The sequence below is a fragment of the Vigna umbellata genome, chromosome 4 (genome assembly GCF_029865625.1).
Source record: "Vigna umbellata cultivar VRB3 chromosome 4, Vumbellata_1.0, whole genome shotgun sequence".
Taxonomy (NCBI): domain Eukaryota; kingdom Viridiplantae; phylum Streptophyta; class Magnoliopsida; order Fabales; family Fabaceae; genus Vigna; species Vigna umbellata.
Genome location: NC_142168.1, coordinates 51,198,009 through 51,211,228, shown reverse-complemented (window position 1 = coordinate 51,211,228; position 13,220 = coordinate 51,198,009). Strand labels below are relative to the sequence as shown.

The 13,220-nt window shown below is 34.0% G+C and overlaps 1 pseudogene; it reads left to right on the top strand.

The window, feature by feature from the left end:
- Positions 1 to 360: 360 nt before the first annotated feature.
- Positions 361 to 1,446, top strand: LOC148200538 (uncharacterized; annotated as a pseudogene).
- Positions 1,447 to 13,220: the final 11,774 nt, after the last annotated feature.

Genomic DNA, 13,220 nt, shown 5'->3' with positions numbered 1-13,220 from the left:
GACCGTTGAGAAAAACATTTGGAAAAAGCGATCAATATTCTTCAATCTTCCATATTAGTGTAAACTTGATGTTCGACATTGCATAGACGTGGTGCATGTTGAAAAAAAATGTATGTGATAGTGTTGTTGAGACTTTACTAAATGTTAAAGGAAAGACAAAAGATGGAGTGAAAGCACGACAAGACTTGGTTGACATAGGAATCCGTTCTGAGTTACATCCGCAATCCATAGGAAGACGCACCTTTCTCCCTCCAGCTTGTCACACTCTTTCAAAAAAACAAAAAAAAAATTTAAGCTTCTCATTTGATAGTCCATCTAATGAGAGAGATTCGAATATGTGGGCCGGTTTTCTTGAGGTGGATGTACCTAGTTGAAAGATACATGACGATCTTAAAGGGATATGTTAAGAATCAATTGAGACCGAAAGCTTCAATTATAGAGCGCTACATTGCAGAGGAAGCCATTGAATTCTACTCAAGTTATATGCCAAGTTGTGACCCAATAGGACTTCCAAAGAAAATACATGAAAACATACGTGAAGGAAAGGGAGTTCGAGGAGTAAGGATTGAAAGTGTTAGTGGAAAAGAAGTTAATCAAGCACATTTGTAAATTTTAAACAACACAGAGGATGTTATCCTTACATTTCACAACACATTGATGAAATTAAGTCAGCACATCCATGTATGAGTGAAAAGTGGACACTTAATGAACATAACAAATCCTTTTTAGCTTGGTCTAAGAAAAAGATTTATCCGACTCCGAATGTTTCTGAAAATCTATTGAGACTAGCTCGTGGACCTAACACTGATGTGATCACTTTCGGCGGCTATTACATAAACAATTACTTGTTCTATTCAAAGGAGGAAGACGATAAAAGTAGAGTTCAAAATAGTGGAGTTACCCTACAAGTTGAGGCTGTACACTTTTCCAGTTCCAAGGATAAGAATCCAATTACAGCATCAATCAGTTATTTTGGAATAATACAAGAAATTTGGGAAATTGATTATGTCACTTTTAGAGTTCCAGTTTTCAAGTGTAAATGGGTTGACAACAATTCACAAAAGACCTCGGATTCACTTTGGTGGATATTAACAAAATGAGTTACACAGATGAACCATTTATTATGGCTAGTCAAGCAAGACAAATATTCTATGTCACTGACCTAGTGAATCATAAATGGTCAGTGGTATTGGAAGGCAGAGCCATGCACACAACTGATGATGAAGACTCTCTAGATATACTTGAGGCAAGCTCCTTCTCATCAAGAACCATTGAAAATAAGGTCGATGTGATCACAACGAAGGCATATGGGATAAATAGGTGTCTTAGCATCGTTTTAATTACTTGTACAATTTATTTCTTTTGTCTGTTCTAACTATAATGTACTAACACTTTGTAAACAGGTATGACGAGCTCTCGATCAGGTCCAACGGGAGAAGGGGGTAGATCTGTGACTCGGATACCTATTTAATATCACTTATAGCAATACAATATGTGAACACCCTCACAATCTTACCAACCAGAGAACACTGACAACTCTCTAAACACCTTGAGAGCAATCCCAACTCTCAATGAGAACACCACGACTCTCTTCCCCTGGAAAACCTGCATAGTAACACAATCCAAAGATTGCAAATGATCAAACTGATCTCCACAACAACACTCCAGTAGTGTAAATATGATCAATACACTTCAGCTCAGTTTTCTTGAAAGAATCTTGATATATAAACCCAAATTTGATCCTTGATCCTTCAAGACAGTTCTTGGACGCTCTAGTAATCAATACTCAATCAAAATGTTAGTTGTGAAATTGAATGTACAAAAATTAGTTTGAAACAGTGCACAAGACAATTATATATAGGATTTTTGAATTCTGACGCACTTTAATCGATTACGTAATTTATGTAATATGTTAAGCCTTTCTTCCCGCTTTAACAGATTTACCTTTCTATTGATTTGAACAAATTATACAGCGCACGCAATCGATTAAACAATTCATACAAGCCAACAATAAATTCATATGACCGCTAGAAACATTTAAGGCTTTAAATGAAATTGATTTTCACAAGAGAAACATATTTAGCCGATTAGGAAACTTATGTAATCGGTTATGTTCAACACTTAAAGCAAATTTTCAAATCAATTTCTATTCTAAACAAATCAATGCACTTATCAAATATTTATTGGCATAACAACGTGTTTTAATCGATTATACAACTTATGTATTCGATTACTACACAATTGTTTGCCCTTGTTAAGCATACCATGATATCTAGAGAAATCTAACAGATTATACACTTTGCTTAATCGATTATTTGAACCAGAGATGTAATGCTCAATTTGTTTAAACTCATGATTCATTTACAAACAATGAATGCATATATCAAGCGTCTCAAGCTCAAACACAGTAAGGATAAATCAATTGTTATGTCATTTGTTGTGCAAGAAACCGTAAAACATTCTTTTGTTCATCATCAAAAACATAGATATATGAGGTGGGTTTAATTGCCCTTATAAACAATCTCCCCCTTTTTTTGATGATGCACAACAAATGACATAACATGTAGCATGGAATAAGTGTTAAAAGAAACATCAAGAAAATAATTCTTACATACCATTAAAGATTGTGATGCTCCCCTTATCATTAAGAGATGTAGCATCATACCAAAATGTGACCAGTATGTGATTGATCATCAAAGTCTATATTAGAGCTCAATTCATCAATTTGAAGCAATATATCGGATGTATATGATAGATACATATCAAAGCATTTATATTGAATTCAAATGAGTATAGCATATGATATCATGTGCAATTCCTAATCCTCAAGATAATGTATGCAATTGTGATAAAGCATAGAGTATTATTGCATTTTAAATGTATGATACTAGTTGTGATGCGGCAGAATATATGATAAATGATTTAGTACATCTCCAACAAACTGACCATTTCATAATAATGCATATATGATGGATTTCAAAACCAGTTTGATCAGTATGCACCATTTAATATGTATGACATGCCAAATATATGTAGAAGAACAGTTAAAACTTGTTTAACAACTCAAAACGGCAATTGTAAGCATTTAAAACCAGATTTTATAACCTAATCTATTACATTAGTTATGTAACAGATTAAGAAAACTACAGTTCGAATAATTTAACAGATTATAAGTTTGTTGAATCTGTTAAATTTTGTGAATATCATCAGTTTCATAATTTTGATCATTCAACCTGTTACGATCATCTTGAAACCTGCAAATACAACTTTCTCAACATTGTAACATGTTAGAATCATAATAAACATGATAAGAACAACAATTGTGTATCAATGCATGAATCAATGAATGCAAATGAACAATTGATCATATAATAGAATGACATTCCAGTTTTCATCCATTCAAAACAAATTCATTCACTCATTCAATGTGTGGAATCAGTCACTGAGTTGGTTCATTCAATCCAATCAAATATTGCACATATAGATCTCAACTCAACCATCTAGATTGCATTCAATATATTAAGCATTGGATAATGTTCACAAAACTATAATAAACATTTAACCAACATTAAAACAAATAGAAGATAAATTGTTCAGACAACAAAGCCTTATGGCTTAATTACAACTTTCCTAAACAAATTTGAACTTAAATTGAATCTAAATCATATCCCTAAGAAGAATATTGTCATCACTTTAATCTGCTTCACTTTCTTCTTCATCATCATCTCCATTTTCATCTTCTTCCATGGCCTCTTATTCATCCTCATCATCGTCACTCAAACTCTGAATTGCTACTTTCTCTTAGATAGCTGCAATGTCCTTGTATATCTTGTCAAAATGAGACTGGTAGAGAGTTGATAGTCAATGCATTTGCCTAACTATAAATTTTTCAAACTCGATTTTGGGTCTGAAGGCACCAGAGGATGAACTAACATTGTGAGTGGAATGTACATCTTCTTCATTTTGATTTTCATCTTTGAAATCCAACCATCTTCACCATGCCTAAGTCTCATATGGTGAAAGGCATTTTTATCAACCAAGTTTCACTTACCATATGTTTCGCAAGACTCCTCAATATAGTCAACATTATAGTGATGAAGGACCTTAGAAATGAAAACAACATAAGGCAAACAAGCAGCATCTAGCCTAGTTACCTTGATCATGTTGTTTAAGATAGTTGCGGCCCAATCAGTTTGAATATTCTCTTTTAGAGCATGAATGATGCCGATGTCTTCTATAGTCAATTGAGCATGGTTGCTTCCTCTAGGAAGTAGAATCCAAGCAATCACAAATGCATAGAGATGGTCATCCCTCTTCATACCACCGGTTCTGTACAGAGAATAGTCACATGGTTGATTTGGATCTCTTAAACAGTCTTGATACGTAGAGAATTTGTGTAGACCTTCAATTCCAAGATGAGTCTTTTCACCCCCTTGGTGAAATCCAGCAATGGAGGTCCAACCTCCTTGGTTAGCTTTATCTTTATTCCCTTCACTTTAGAACATAGAGTCCCTTCCCTAATCTTCATATTAGAGTACAAGACTCTAACTAAGTCAAAATACCAATCGCCTAACATTTCCACAAACCTCACAAGACCTTGGTACACCAATCATTCTTGAAAACAAACCCTTCTTTGCTATAGTGCATAATACCTAGAAATTTATGTGGGATTACCTTTCTAATACGCCAGAAGCAAACAAAGTCGATTTATGCTTCTTCATCATTAATCCAGCCAAAGGGACTTGTTGACCTAACCATTAGAGCCATCCTTTTGCCACGTCTAGATGAGGAAGCCATGGAGATTTTGGATTCAAGATAATCTCATTTTAGATGTAGAGTTTTGATTCAAGTTGCAAAGAGAGTACAACACAAGAAAAAATTAATCGATTCAAGAAGTTAACCTAGTTGATTAAGCTCAGAGAGTAGCTCATTTGAAATTTTGGAAAACCCAAACACAACTAGATCTAATCGATTAACCCTTTCACTTAACAGATTAAATCATTGCATTTCATAAATTCAGTAACTATAGAAGAACAGTGAAAAATTTAATCGATTACATTACTTTCCTAACAGATTAAATCATAATAGAATCATATTCAAGAAAACAGAGAAAGCATTGAGAAAAGTCTAATCGATTATATTATTTATATAATCAGTTAAAATATGCAAACAATGATTTCCAAACAATGCTTTCATTCTAATTGACCAATGTTCATCACACACATCCAAATGAATGTACAGTATATGAATGATGCATGGTTTGCCAAAAATAAAGCTTGTTACAACACTTGATGATCTCAAGGAGTATATGATTCACTTTTAAGCATTTCTTGAGTCATTGTGCCTTAAGATTATTTTAGTTTCCTACAAAACAGTTAAAAGGTTTTATTGTAGGTACCCAAATGAATTTGGGGCCTTTGTTATTAGTGCTTGTTGTGATTCCTTTGCAATCCATTTGAATTTCCGTTTAGGAGCACCAACCTTTCTATAATAGCATGTTTTGGATAAATGACCAATATTGTTGCAATAAAAGTAGGATATGGAAGTAGGTTTGCAGAGATTAGAAAACTTCCTAGCATTCATTTTATTGCTTTTACTAGTGTATCGTATTCCTTGCTTATTTATTACTCTTCTTTGCGAACCTAACACAACCTCAAGGTTTGATCTACCTAAAGTGAATTTTGATAAAGTATTCATCAAGTAATCAATTTTCTCTAGATGTGCAGGGCAATTTATGCATACCTTAATCTTTGTTTTATCCTCTTTCTCAACCTTCCTAAATGATTGTATAACAGTTTCTAGTTCAGTTTTCAGGCTTTCATTATCATTCACAAGATTTTCAATTTTATTTTCTAGATCTCTCTTTTCACTCTTTAATTTGTTGACTTGATACTACCTTTTTATAGTCTCACCATGCAGCTCTTGAAAAGCATCAAGCAATTGATAATACCTGTCCTCAATAGGTTCATCATCAAGGTTGCTTTCACTGCTCTCTGAAAACACTTAACCAGCCATCAAGCAAAGATTTTTCTCTTCTTCCAAGCTTTCATTAGAGTTACTTGAAGAGCAGTTTGAGTCATTGTCCTCCCATGCTATATAGGCTTTATTCTGCCTCTTCTTTATGTTGTCTTGACTAGTCTTGTCATTTGTCTTTTACTTCATTTTCAAGACAGGGCACTCTAGTTTGATATCGCCTACTTTGCCACATTCATAGCAAGTTAGAGGTGTAGCAGCCTTGCTTTTCTTTCTGTTTTCTCTTGAATTACCTGCAAAATCAGAGCCAAATTTATTGTTAGATTTCATAAACCTTGAGAATCTTTTTAACATAAATATCATTGCATTTAGCTTTGGATTTTCTGATTCTGAGTCTGGTTCTTGAATATGCCTTCTTGAAGTTGTTTTGCTTGTCGTTTTGATGGCTATTGTGTGCTTTTGTTCACTCTCTACCTCCTCTCACAATCTACCAAGCTTAAGCTCATGTTCCCTTAGTTTTCCAAACAGTGTGGCAGTGTTCATAGATGTTAAATCTCTAGATTTTGAAATGGTAGTGACCTTTGATAACGGTTGAAAATACCGTTATCTGTTATATAATTTTGATACTAAACGCACCCTTTTTGACTTAGAAACTTGCTTGAACTCATGTTTTTGCTTTAGTTTTGCGAATAACTGAGTAGAGGTTATACTTTATGATTTTATCACTAAATTCCCTTTACTTTGTAGCTAATAATGTTCCTAGAAGAATGTCCAACAATATATAGAGCTGTATGGAGCTGAATCAGCCATAAAAGCAAGCAAAACAACAACAAAAGTGAGTTTTGGAATGCTACCGCCAGGGCTGAGCGCCCTTGAGCGGGGCTGAGCGCCCCTGAGCGGGGCTGAGCGCCCCTGAGCGGGGCTGAGCGCCAGTTTGTGTAGTGAAGGGTGCCTAGGAGCCCAGAAGGGCGCTTGAGCGCTAGCTTTGTACCCAGGGTGCCTGAGCGCCTGTTTTCTGTTATTTTTTTAGTTCTATTTAAGGACTTGGACGTCCTAGGGATTGTATCTCTTGATGGCTGGAGAACATAAACACATTTTTCACCCCTTAGGGGTAGATTTGGGGATGTGACAACTCTCATCTTCTCTTTCTAGGGTTTTTCTATCTCTTTCATTCCATTGTTCATCTAGTTTCCCCATGACAAGGGGAAACTAAATTCAATTTTTTTTTGGGGAAGATGTAATCTCTAAACTCTCATGAATTTGAATCAATTCTTATTTATTTATGCTTCTTTCATTAATTGTTAGGGTTATTCTTCGTTGCTCAATGCTTGTTATGTTTAACTCATTCATGGCATGATTATTTGTTTTCGTGATATGGACACACACGGAAGAACCTAGATCTCGAGAATTCCTCCCAAAAGTAGTATTGCCTAGACATAGGGATATGAGTTTTTGTTATCTTAAGCTTTTGTGCATATGTAATGCAGAATCAATTGCTAGGGAGATAAGACATTGTAAACTAGTAATTAAGGATATGTTTTCTTTGCCGAGACATCGGGTTTTAAGTATTTTAGAAAGTGATATTAACATTAATGAAGAAGATGAATTCATACATGCGTGAGAGGAAACTTGGTGAAATCTAAACCCCAACAACATGTTCATCTCACATTTTCAACTTCATCCATTCATTCTAGTGTTTGGCCTCAATTGATCAATTTGCATTCATATGTACTTTCTTGTTTTTCATTCAAAAACCCAAAAATTGTTCTTCTTTAAGTCTTAATTAGTTGAGTAATCACATAACTCTTTAGCGTCGTGAGTCCTTTGGAAAACGATATTTGGTCTTACAATTTTATTATTATTTGATACGATTCGGTACACTTGCCGACATCTTAACAAGTTTTTGGCGCCATTGTCGGGGACTCGTGGTTTAAACTATACTTTTGTGTGACTCTTAACCGATAACACTTTATCTTTAATTTTTATCTTTCTATCTTTTTATCTTTTTATCGTTTTATCTTTTTATCTTTTTATCTTTTTATCTTTTTATCTTTTTATCTTTTTATCTTTTTATCTTTTTATCTTTTTATCTTTTTATCTTTTTATCTTTTTATCTTTTTATCTTTTTATCTTTTTATCTTTTTATCTTTTTATCTTTTTATCTTTTTATCTTTTTATCTTTTTATCTTTTTATCTTTTTATCTTTTTATCTTTTTATCTTTTTATCTTTTTATCTTTTTATCTTTTTATCTTTTTATCTTTTTATCTTTTTATCTTTTTATCTTTTTATCTTTTTATCTTTTTATCTTTTTATCTTTTTATCTTTTTATCTTTTTATCTTTTTATATTTTTATCTTTTTATCTTTTTATCTTTTTATCTTTTTATCTCTTTATCTTTTTATCTTTTTTATCTTTTTATATTTTTATCTTTTTTATCTTTTAGTGTTAATTGGGTGCTCTAGTTCAGCATTCTTTAGTGTCTGCAAGATAAAATCCGAAAATATGTACTAAGAGCATAAGATCATCAAGAGAAGAAGGTTGAAGAAGGTTGCAGGGCACGCCTGGCTGCCCCTTTAAGGGCCCTCAGCGTACGATGTCACACATCACCGCTTGGGCACCCCATTGAGGGCGTTGAGCGCCAGCCTTCAAGTGCCATCAGAATCTTTGTTTTTAGGTCTGAAAGTAGAGAAAACTGCCAATTGTAGATGAAGAAGGCAGATAATGAAGAGAAACTAGTTCACCAAGACTCTATGCATGAAGTGGTTAAAGATATCAAAGAGAATGGAGTTATTGAGATTGAGTCTCCTTATTCAAGGAGGGTAAAGATGGTGAACAGGAAGATGTTGCAGCTAAGTTGGTGTGATGAAAGAAAAAGGAACACCGACGTCATAGATGCAGATTGTGTTTAATGGTGTCAGGATCGTGACGTTAAACAAGCGCTTATTGGGAGGCAACCCAATTTTTGACTTTTTCTTTTTAATTGATTATTTGTGTAGTTTGGATTTGATTTTGTGTTGTAGTAATGACAACATCTACTAATGGATGCTGGACAACATCTACTGAGGGATGCTAGGAGGACTCAGATGACAACATCTACTGATGGATGTTGCTGTGATGAGGGTCATGAATGATTGCGTCTACTGATGGAGGCTATGTGATTAAGCATCTATTGATGGTGTTATGTGATTAAGTGTCTACTAATGGATGCTACTGATGACATCTACTGATGGATGCCGATCAAGATGAGAAAGATCAACATTTACTGATGGATGTTGATCAGAAAGATTAGACATCTACTGAGGGATGTTACTGAGAGCATCTACTGATGGATGCTGATGTGAAGGATTTGCATCTACTGATGGATGTTGGAAGATTTAGATGAAAGCATCTACTGATGGATGCTGCTGGATCAGGATTTTTATGTTTTTGTTTTATTTTTATGCTTATTTGAATTTTGTTTATTTTATTTTTGTTTTAGTGCTTATGTACTTGGTTTAATGAATTGTGCTGCAATGGTTTGGTATGAGTTGATAAATTGTTGTTTATGATGAGTAATATTCTTGTGTTTGCTCTATTGTTCTATGATGCATGCTGAGTTAATGATTGGTGAGGCTTTTAAGCATAAATGGTGGTTACTCATAATTGTGATTAATATGTTAGGCAGGATGCTTATCAAATTGTGGAACTTGAGTTAACCTGTTAGAGGTTGGACTCCAAAGTTTTTTATTTATTGAATGCTACTGCTTTGGAAGCATGATTGATTTTGCCTAAGTTTCTATGATTGAACCGCTTGCTTGCTTGTTACAAATGATCAAGGCCTTGTTTTTAAATCTAAAACGTCACTTTTTGACTTCATTTAGACGTCAGATCCCGCCAATCCGACTTCTAAAGCCATATAGACGGTAGATGTGGGGGGAACAGACTTTTATATACTCATTTTTTAAATCTAAAAAGTCACTTTTTAACTCTATTTAGACGTCAGATCCCGCCAATCCGACTTCTAAAGCCATATAGACGTTTGATGTGGGGGGAACAGACTTCTATATACTCATTTTTGAAATCTAAAAAGTCACTTTTTGACTCCATTTAGACATTAGATCCCGTCAATCTGACTTTTAAAGCCATATAGATGTCTGATGTGGGGGAAACAAACTTCTATATACTCATTTTAAAAATCTAAAAAGTCACTTTTTGACTCCATTTAGACATCAGATCCCTCCAATCCGACTTTTAAAGCCATATAGACGTTTGATGTGAGGGGAACTGACTTCTATATACTCAGTTTTGAAATCTGAAAAGTCACTTTTTGATTTCATTTAGAGGTCAGATCCTGCCAATCTGACTTCTAAAGCCATATAGACGTCTGATGTGGGGGGAACAGACTTCTATATGGATGCATTAAAACATCGCGAACGCGAGGCAGCAGTTACGTGCACTTAATGTTCATCATCTTCCTCGCATTTTCTCTCCACGGGCTACGTTTTTCAGGTTCGTTTTCTCACTTTTGCACCGTTTAAAATTAGTTTTACTCCGATTACATTACTCTTTGATGAATTATCTTTCATTTGAACCGATTAAAATGCGTTTTCGTTGGGTTTTGGTGTAGCTTTGCTCGTGTCCTTGGGCGGCGATTTCTTGCATTTTGCACTCTTCCATTTCCCTCCACTACGTTTTTAAAACCATCTAATACAAAAAAACGTACAATTCATTCTCTTCAACTAAAATATAAAGTTGTAAACTCAAATCACCATGAGCCAGGAGCAACCCGAGACGCCTCAAGCGGAAAAAGATCCAATCAAATACGACGACGCTTTAGACGTCTGATCTGTAGTGTCAGATGTCTTTATAGACGTCTGACAGTGCAAACCGACGTCCCATCAACGTCACCCGTAAAGACATCAGGTCGGGATCGAACGTAAAAAACCCAAAATAACTGACGTCTAAAGCTTCTTTTGTACTAGTGAAACAAATTTAAAAAATTTTATTTATATTATTAAATTATTTTAAAATTAAAATACTCACTTTCATTGTTTTAAAATACTTATTAACTTTAATACTTAAATTTCTAGGTTGTTATATTTAATTTAAGATAGTGAAAAATAAATGTAATTGAAATACATTTTAAAAAAATAGATTTTAAAACATCTATATTTAAAAAAACGTCGTTTAAAATTCCCATATTTTAAAAGACGTTTTAATAATTATTGCTTTAGGTAATATAAGCAGCACTTTTACCATATCTTTCTATAATTTGGTGGAAAATAAAGTATATCTTTTAGTTCATATTAGATAGGAAAATAGAGTTTATTATATTAGATAACAAGTAAAATTTGTTGCTTATTTATATTTTAGGCAATCACTATTGAATTGTTAACATATAAATGTAGCCTAAAATAAGAAATGATGTAGCATTATTTTACATTTTATATGAATTAATTCGTGAACAACAACAAAAATTGAGCATAAGTTCACTTATGAATGATATTTTATGTTAAAGTTTGTTCTAGAAAACTTGTACCGTAAAGCACATTCCAGAAGATATTATATATGTTTCAGAAAAAAAATTCAATAAATTTTGTTTAAAAAAGCTCATTCTTAAATAAAGCTTGTTCTGCTGGAAATCATGTTTCAGAAATCCTATTTTGAAAATTCCATTCCAAAAATTCTAAAAAGCTTGTTCCGAAAGCTTTCCATGTAACAGATAATCTAGAAGACACTTTTATTAAGAATAAAATAGTCATTTTAAAATTTATGGGGCTGCGGTTAAAACCTCTTAGGTGAAGGAAGAAAAAACGGTGTAAGATTCTTCAGAAGTTTCTACAGCCCGTTTGGACTAAGCCCAATATTGAAGAAACTCCAAAATTCTTTTAATGGGCTCCAACATTGTGAAGACCCCAGACCAAAGAAAAGCACCCTTATTTTGGAATTAAACAGATAAATAATATAACTAATTTCGGATATTTTTTATTACTGAATCAAAATCACCACATTTATCGACACTTAATATACAACTATAAATACTATGCTTAACATGTATAAACTTACTGAAGTATTTGTAAATGTTGGTTTTACAATATTTACAAGGATCACAATATTTTGACAACTATTTTTTAATAATATTTTGACAACGCCACGTGTCAGTTGTTGATTCGTCCGTTTGAAATAAAATAAAAATGTAAAAGTGTGACGTGGAAAAGGTCGTAGCAGTAAGATGTTTTTCATTCCAAAATTACCCCTCCCCATACTTGATCTCCGTCCATTCTCTCATATTTTCCATTTTTTGTTTTCTCTCTTCACTTTTGTTTTCTCTCCTGATTTTCGTGCTCCCTCCATTGTGGTCCTCTCTCCAACCTTTGTGGTGAAACTCCTCGTTCGCGTGGATGAACCCAAAGCTCCAACCTTTGGTGAAACTCGTCATTTGCGTGGGACAAACCCAAAGTCTTGTCTCCTCATTTTGGTCCTCCCTTTCGTCCACTGTTATATTCCTTACTGTGCGCAATGGCAATGTCCGGTGACGATGATCCTTCGAGCAAGGTAAATGGGTTTATCCATTTTGTTGATTGCGTTTTCGTTTTGGATTTGGGTTTTCCCTATTTGTTTAAATTTTTGTTGTTTTCTTTTTTGGGATTTGCCATATTAGAGAGCATAAGAAGGAGGCCCAAGCAAGACCTAAAAGCACAGGAAAAGGAAAACGCAGAGAAAATTTTATGCATGCTATAGAGGAACAAGAAGCTCTAATTGAAGAACTAGAAAGAAAGGTGGTTTCTTTGGAGGCAGAGTTGGCTGAAGAGAAAAATAAACAAAGGAATATAGATTAGTACACCTTTTCAACAATCCAACACGAACATTGCCTTTGTTAGCCCGGGAGGCATTTACACCAACGAACCCCCTATACAGAGGTTTTTGAGAGTGGGATCAAGAAATCGTTACAAGAGCAAAACACTTAGAACTCTGTATACTAGAAATAGGGCGAAACGTGAGTGATTTTTGTATTCATTTGTTATTAGAGCTGTCAAATGAACCCTTTTAATAAGATTTGGCCCTAACCCATGTGGGTTGGGGCCAAAAAAGCCCACAGGGCCAAAAACAACCCTTCATTAAGAAAGCCCACAGGGCTAAAAACCCCTAAAGCCCTATAGGCCAGGGCTAGCCCATGGGCTTTCCTTTTTACAAAATTTAATGTCCAGAAACATAATATCATCATACAACTAATCACAAATCATGTTTATTTTACAAAATCTTATTCA